Source organism: Lactuca serriola, chromosome 2, assembly GCF_051521515.1.
Source record: "Lactuca serriola cultivar US96UC23 chromosome 2, Lser_US96UC23_V15, whole genome shotgun sequence".
NCBI classification, from domain to species: Eukaryota; Viridiplantae; Streptophyta; class Magnoliopsida; order Asterales; family Asteraceae; genus Lactuca; species Lactuca serriola.
Genome location: NC_136409.1, coordinates 189766564 through 189773842, shown reverse-complemented (window position 1 = coordinate 189773842; position 7279 = coordinate 189766564).

Here is a 7279-nt window from a genome sequence, read left to right as displayed (position 1 = left end):
TTTCATTGTTAATTTCTTCCTATTGCTTATGAACTTATATTATTTTTTTATTTCGTGAGTCATCCTTAACATTGATGTATTTTGAATGTGTTTTATTATTAGATCTATAAATTTCCTCCGACACCCACCTTATGCATAATTGCATGTTTTTTTTTATGAGTTATGGAAAGAGGTTTTTTGAGTTTTTTAATAAAAATTTTTAATATTTAATATAATTTTCTATATTAAGTTTCAATATGGAAACCTAAAGGTAGTTGGTAAAATATTTTTATATATGGTTTGTGGTTCAAAATTAAACTTACAAAACTTTATAAAAAATATATAAAAAAGTCTAGCATAAGTTGTAATAGAGGATTCAAGAAAAATGGTAGAGATATTTGATTGCATTTTATTAAAACTATATAGTGTTTTATTGTTCTGTATATAAAATTAGATATATAACAGCCATATATATATATATATATATATATATATATATATATATATATATATATATATATATATATATATATATATATATATATATATATATATATATAACACCCGACCTAGCTCAAGTACACTCAAAGATTTTTATTTTTGTTTTTATGTAAAAGAGTGTACATTACATTAACCTAAGATACAAGCCATTATCATACACATCCAAAAGAAGATAAACATAATTGAGTTGGGTTTTACAAAATATCAAAATACAGCATTAACGTTTAGTTGTAAAATGATTGTATAGCTACTGCATCACGCTCTTTTCCTTTTCCATCATACTTGTATGTGCAATCATAAAAGTATCAAAATGGTAAGCTTGGGAGTTTAGTGAATTGCAAATACTTTCAACTCAATTTATAATCATATGCGACAACACATAAGATATTTATTTAACAAACTCTTTTCATCTAAATTATATAAATTAAAAACAATTATATATATATATATATATATATATATATATATATATATATATATATATATATATATATATATAATTTTTCCTTAACAAGGAAAATGATCTCTTCATGTTAACTTAATTATCACATATGAATTTGTATATCTCATATCTATATTTGATAATCTCATTAGGAAGCTCATCCATGATGTATGATCTATTTATCTCTCAATAATCCATCATATAACTCATTTTAATCTCAATAATCATCTTTATCCCAATGATCTCATACAAAATGTAATCCAATCATCTTTCATGGATATATCATTTATACTTCTCATATGCAATCAATTCTCATTTCTCATTATTTTATAGTACATAAATCATATAATTCATATTTAACTATTCAATAGCTTATAAAGATCAAATTTATTTTCATATCAATAATATCATAAGTTAGTCTAAGTTACTCACCTTTATAGGGATTGTGTGGGTGGTACTCCATGCTTTTAACTTCATTTTGCAAATTTCTCCCATGATACCCTAATCAAATAAGTTCATATACATCAATGATTAAGTTCATTATACGAATTAACTCGTATAAATCATATTATACTCATACAATCATATTATTTTCTCAATTTTCACATATAAGGTTCACAGTTAACAGAATATACTGTAATTATACTTTATAACATCATCTATTATGTCAATTTCATCAATTAGGTTCGTACCCTTCGCCTAGGGTTTCATCGATAACTTCAAAATCTTGCCTAAAATTCGTATTTAGTGATTTAGAAGAATAATTTCTTACCTTAATACACTCAATTGAAGCTCCAATCTGTAAAGCTTGCCAACAATCGACTCCTAGGGCTTCGATAGTAAAAATCACACGTTAGTGTGTGTTTTTGGGACTAATAGACGAACTGACCTGTTTACATGTTTGTTTTAACTAATTTCATCGCCACGTCGTGGCATAATATTCACCATCGTGGCGTGTTTTTCTTTTATGACGCCTATCTTTCACGACGTTCCTCTATCCGTCACTAAAAGTATAAGGCAATATACTTTTACACGTTGTGGCTAAACTCATCTATGTCGTGGTTGGCTCCTCCACGTTGTGGCATTTTCAAAGTATGTTACTATCATTACTCATTTTACATAACTTGATTATCGCTCTCCACGTCATGTCCTTATGTTCTCCACATCCTGGCTTCAGGTATGATCCAGATGAGGTTGATGACGCCACTAAATCATCCATGGATGTCCTATGGTTACTGCTACCACCTTCCAACATACCTATCATGCTACACATCATGGGACCTTGAACTAATAATACCATGAGGAAGTCGAACCTTGATCCTTAAAGGAAAAGGTCTACACCATCCCCATCATTCCCACCACCATCCAAGCCACATCATGATCATCAGTGGATGTCACAGGTTAAGGAGTGGCAAGAGGAAGATGAAATCGGGTTCCATTACGAAGTAAGGGAGTCCTTAAGAGCTCGACCACCAATCCTGACTATGAGACCCTTATGGAGGATGCAATATCTGTGATAGATCGTCACACTGCATGGAATACGGACATGATATTTTTGATGGAGGAGGAGTCGAGACTCTTGAGGAACGATATTTGATTCCGGACTAGTAGGATTCAATGTTTAGTGGAGGATTGGGAGATTTATGAGATGAGGATCTTGCATTTGTATGATCATATGGAGGAGGCACATGCATATATCCAGGTACAACAACTAGTGATTAAGACGATGGAGCTCCATACTGAGCTGTTGGAGCAGAGGATTGGAATGACCGAGGTGCTAATGTACACCTCATATGTGAGGATAGACTATATGTATCATCAACTAATGAAGTTGATTGCACTTTTGATTTTGTACATAGGGTTTTAACGGATAACCTAGGATGGATTGCTAAAAGGGATATTTTGGGTTAGGATATGTGGAAAAGTTTGTAAGCAGGATCATAGTACACTTGCTCTTTTGTTGTAAAAGTATCATACTTTTCCTATCCTAACCACACTTTTTGAGTGGTTCTGGAGATCACTATGTAAAAACAACAATGTATGAAATATATGAATATATAAAAGTTAGGGTTTCATGAAAATAAATTTTTTCCTTAAATGTGTACTAACTAAAATTTGCAATAGCTTATTGTATTATGTGATACGTTGAAATTTGTAAAAAGGATTCTTACAAATTACTAACTATCACAAATGAAGTACCTTTACGTGTTCAAACGGCTAACAAAAGACTATAAATGACTAACATGTACCTTGATACTACTAACTATAGGGTCAATAAAATGATACTAACAAGAGTTAGCCGATCAAACCTAGTATCCAACCCAACCAAGAGCCCCAGCCAAATCAAAAAACTACGCCCATGGATCATGTGGCCATATAGGCATTAATAGCCCAATGCATAGCTAACGCTATGGCAAAATTTGAACCAAGAAGAAACAATGTGTTAGGGAAAGGTGGGGGAAAGGGAGGTTACGTGAACGCCTTGTCTTGGAAAGAACTACAGCAGATGTTGATCAACGAATACTGCCCTCGGGAAGAAATGTAGAAGATTATACAGGAGTGATGGGATTAAAAACCTTTAATCAATGAAGATCGATTAGATCTTGAACAAGTATATAAATATAAAACTGTAAGAACTTAATAAAAAGAACAAGACAAGATTGAATCAAACGAGTCGAATGATTAAAACAAAATCCTCAGAAGAGCTCGATTAAGAACATCAACTGTAGAGGATTGGTAGGTTACAAGAACGATCAAAGAAACCTGTTATGCTCTAGATGAATCGCTATTTCGATAATCTCTTAATCGTTAACCTAATATGCATGCAAGCATTAACTTATATACAATACATAAAAGGCTCTCGGTTGGACAGGCCCAAACCGGAGTGTACATGGCTAAACTATCGAGCCCAAAAGACGCAACATCAAAATAAACTTCAGCCCAACAATCTCCCCCTTTGCGTCAATTTGGAGCGAGACCTTCACTTGTTACTTGGGCCGGCAGCTGAAGCAGGTACCTTCTTCTTCACGGTGCTAAACAGACACTTGGTTATGGAGAGAATGGTCTGTCTAAACCGGATGTACCAATTGATCATGTCGTTGAAGTACTTGATGTCATCAGCCGAGTTCTCTTTACACCGTTAGATAATCGATAGCACATGCTCCAAACAAGTTGTGGTGTAAAGGTGTTTGTCAGCAAAAGCGAAGAGACATTTCTGTCCTTCGGCTCTAGTGAACATAACCGAGTTACGCCTCGGATCAATCTTGCCCATTATCATTTGGTTTAGATCACTGGCCGATCCCACAGGTGCAATCTTCGGTTTCTTCTTGAAAACTGTGGCGACCTCCTGATCCATTAGGGCAACCTCCATGATGTAGCAGGCTAACATCCTTTTGACATGGTCTATGATGGGACCATATTCGACTTCATCAGTCAAAAGGATATTGTACAGGACGATCCAATCATGAGGATTTAGATTCGGTAGATCTGTCAGGGAGATAAGATGAGCAGTTCTTGCAGATCCTCGAATGAGCTTGAACTTAACATTTGTGAATCTCCCCACGGCATAAGGTTTCAGCACCCGAACGTTCACAATCTTTTGGGCGCTCCAGGTAAGATACTGAGGACGAGCGGCCTCCAGATAGAAGTCAATGAGCTCCCTGTCAAGCTCATCGTTCGGATGTGGGACTTCAAAAATGTTAGAGAAGGCGTGGAAGATGAGCGCCTTTCGAGTCAGCGGCATATCAAACTGCGAATCGATAGTGTTGTTGCAGTCGAACGAGATAACCGGCTCGAGCCATAATATGCTGGGAGTTTCTATGGCCTCTTTAATTAAACGCTCCCTGGTCCAGGCAGGGAAAAGAGTCTTTCGGCTCTCAAGGAGATCGTGGGCTTCCTTTTGCTTGCGTTCGGCTTCTTCAGCCTCTCGCGCCACACGACTGGCATCATCGTCAGCATTGCGACTGTTCTTTCGTTTCAACATGTCAGCAATGGTCTCCTTGTCTTCATCTTCATCTTCATCTTCTTCCTCAGCTATGTTTTTTCCCTTGTTCTTCACACCCGAACCCGAAGCATGACCAGTTTGAGGTGGTTCGGTTGTGTGAGTAGCTTTAGAGGAAGGAGGTGGTTTCGATCCGGTTTGCTCATCTCCCCCTTGTTTCGGAATGGACACGAAACTCGGTAGACCTTCGATTTTGCTGAGAAGGTCCATGGCCGGAGAGAGCTTTTCAGCGAGGGTACACCTCACCGAATGGTTAAGAATGGGATCATGTGCTTCCAGGATGTTGGATAATGCGGCGTGGACATCCGAAACACATGTTCTTATTACCTCCCTTTCGGATCGAAGAGCTTCCAGTTGTTGTTGTGAGTTGGAAAGTTGCGCGCTCTTGACCTTTAGGGCAGTTGTTTTTCTTGCCAGGACGTCCATCAAAGAATTCTCAGCTGCAAGATCCTCTTGTAGCTTAGCTAGGCGGGCATCGATGGAGGCACGAAGTGCCGAGTTGTCGTCACTTATATGTTGGCATAGGGTAGCGAACGAAGTCAACTCCGTTGAGACGAACTTGGCCAATTGTTGAACAATCGGTTCCAAAGTTGTCTTAGTGGCGTCGGCGCTTTCCTGCAAGGACTTCAGCAGGACAGAAGCGTCGGAGAATAGTTTATCGACTTTTTCGGTCGCAGCCTCACAGGCTCTGGTGGAGGAATCAATCGCAGCAGTTGTTGAGGCCACCGAATCATGTTGAGCCCTAGAGAAGGCATCAACGATTTTCTGAAGGGCAGCTTCAGAGAGAGAGGACTGCTGGTTGGAAGAGGAGGCGAGAAGTTGATCAACCTTCTCGTGAAGCTCTTTAAGATGCTTCTTTGTCACTGGAGCATCATCCTCCTCATCACTCTGAACTTGAAACGGACTATAGTAGACCGAATCAAAGTTCATGTGATCACCACCAAGGTAAGGTTTTTCGCCATCGGAGGCATTTTCTGGAGATGGAGGTGGTGGTGAAGCTGGGGGTGTTGTGGTTGGGGTATTTTGAGGTTGATTGTGGGGTGGGGTAGTTTCGGGTGGTGGTTGAGTTTGGGTTTCGGTTTGTGGAGGTTCGGTTACGGGAGGGGTTTCGGTTACTGGTGGTGTTTCGGTTGATGTGGTGAAAATGGGTGGTGGTATAGGGAAGGATGTTGGTGGAATAGTGGTAGTGGGGATTATGGTCGGAATGGAAGTAGGAAGAGTTGGTGGAGGGGAAGGAACTGGGGATTGATGAAGTTCCATCTCTGGGGTTGGGGACCGAGGTGGTGTGTTGCCTCGTTGAGGAGATTCGTCTCCTTGAGAGCCTGCGGAATCCGAACTCTCACCCTCAGAGTTACTGGAAGAAGAGGGAATTACTAGCTTTCGCTTCTGTTGAGTCTTCCTCCTCTTCGGCTGTGGGGATTGTGCAGCCTTCGGTTGTTTCCTCTTTTTGGGAGAAGGACCCTTTGGTGCTTTGGCCGCTTGCTTCCCTTTTTCACCCTTTTTGCCCCTGTTGGTCAGTTTGTCAGCATCATGGATCGATCTGAGCATATCCGGTGTCAGTTCCCTGGGACCAGTTGGCCTAAACTCCTTGATCGTCCGGATCAGTCTGCTGTCGGAGGGCACATCACCATACATTGTCTCCGGGATGGAGCCAATGAAAGAAAATTTCGATGCATCTGAGACGATGATCTTCTTGGTATGGAACGTACCAATAGAAGACATTGATGCACCGTCAGCAGTGGGAACATTGAACTTATCCATGGCCCATCGTGTAATCAGAATCCAGAACCGTGCCAACGACACCTCAGAGTGTCGGGATGATGAAGAAAGGCTCTGGATGAGCTGTTGCCATAGGACCAACCCATAATCCAGGTTAATCCCGTTGTAGACCCCGTACATTATCGACAGGAAGAGACGACTTGCACCGTCAGATCCTGAGCTCCTCTCCGACAAGTCCTTGAAAAGGACTGTAAATAGGCCATCCCACTATGGCGGCAGGCAAGACTTCTTGAACTTGGCGACAAAGGTGAGAACCTCTGTGTATCCCATGTTGTAAAACATGCTAAATAGCATCCCAACCGGAATCGTCTCCGGGTTTATTCTTGAAGGGTCAACAGCAAACCCTAGCATTGTGCAGAACCGTTGACGAGAAACGGATGTTTTGTGTTCAGCAATTTCAAAGAACACCCGTTCGACGGCCTTGTCGTAGTAAGCAGTCGCGTAGACCTGCGATAGGGCCACCATTGGCACTGTTTCAATTCTGGAGAGTGCTGGAGCAAGTTGAGAGTATTTCAAACACTCGATGACCGGCGACATGTAGGAGTCGTACGCCAGTGGGTTGAGATCAATGACCAGAC